At 39.5% G+C, this 1,363-nt stretch overlaps 1 protein-coding gene across 1 annotated transcript in view; it reads left to right on the forward strand.

Annotated features, from left to right (window-relative positions):
- The window catches only part of LOC106882432 (epidermal growth factor receptor kinase substrate 8-like protein 2), a 38,710-nt gene that overhangs the window by 7,364 nt on the left and 29,983 nt on the right, over positions 1-1,363 (forward strand). The window lies entirely within an intron of this gene.

Genomic DNA, 1,363 nt, shown 5'->3' on the forward strand with positions numbered 1-1,363 from the left:
GCTTGCTGCCTAGCCATATGGTTTCAGGTTTTCCCTGTGCTGCATTGGGGCAAGTGGCTAGTGAAAGGTCTCATGAGTGAGTTTGGCAGACAAACTGAAAAGAAGTCCTTTATGTGTGAGTGTGTGTGTGTGTGTGTGTGTGTGTGTATATATATATATATATATATATATATATATATATACATACATACATACATACATACATATATACGGCAGTATCAACACCAAGTAGTGCTTAGGCATAAGCAAACTTTAGATTAGTTAAAATATGTTTGTGACATACGATGTTTGTGACAAACAGCATCCTGCAAACACTGCAAAACATCATGGTAGTACTCCTTGTCTACTGCCTGTCTAGGTGGAACATACTCTTGATAAACAATCCCCTCGTAGTCAAAGAAAACAGTCGACAGTGTCTTCACATTGCTTCAACTCATTCCTGCTTTCTTTGGTCTTGGGGAGGTTGGGTTTTCCACTGTGAAGACTGAGCCTTTGTTTTGGTGCCATAGCCATAGACCTATGATTCATTACCGGTTATAACCGTTTCCAAAAATTTTTCATCGTTTTCAACATAATCAAGGAGATCTTGTGCAACTGAAGCCCAAGTGTCTTTTTGGTCAGCTGAAAGCAGTTTTGGCGCAAACTTGGTAGGCATGCATCTCATATCCAAATCTTCAGTGATAATGGACTGAACTGAACCGTAACTAATCTGCATGATAGCTCATGGATGGTGATTTGATGATTTCCCCTCATAGCTACACGCACATCTGCAATGTTTTTTTCTCAGTTCTGCTGTTTGTGGGTCTCCCAGAATGTTTGTCACTAGCAACATTTTTTCAGCCATCTTGGAAATGTCTTAACTACTCGCACACTTGTGTGCAGCTCATACATTCCTCTCCATACACTTTCTGCAACTTTGTGTAGTCCTCTGAGAAGGTATCACCAACTTTTGGCAAAATTTGATGCAGATTCTCTGCTTAACTTTCTCTGTCATGGTCAATGCGACAATCACACACTACACACGTTCCTTCCAAGCACTGCTGTAAACAGCAGAAGTGAGCCAGAATGTTAAAACTTAGTGTGCATGCACAGCAGAGTTCAAGGTCAAACTGTGTTAAGTGGCTTCACTCTGCATGCTTTAGCTTTAGCAGTCCGGATACTTATTGATCAGACCACATATTTCAACTTCTAAGGGATTCCCAAAGCGGGCACCACTGGACAGATGTTTTTAAACATTTCATCATGGGAGAGAACATTTGCTCCACAGTAACTGCAGTGAATTCTTCTTTAGAAGTTGAAATATATCAAAATCATGTTTTCACTACCCAAAAGTTTGCATATATATATATATATATATATATAT

This window comes from Octopus bimaculoides, chromosome 11 (assembly GCF_001194135.2).
Source record: "Octopus bimaculoides isolate UCB-OBI-ISO-001 chromosome 11, ASM119413v2, whole genome shotgun sequence".
NCBI classification, from domain to species: Eukaryota; Metazoa; Mollusca; class Cephalopoda; order Octopoda; family Octopodidae; genus Octopus; species Octopus bimaculoides.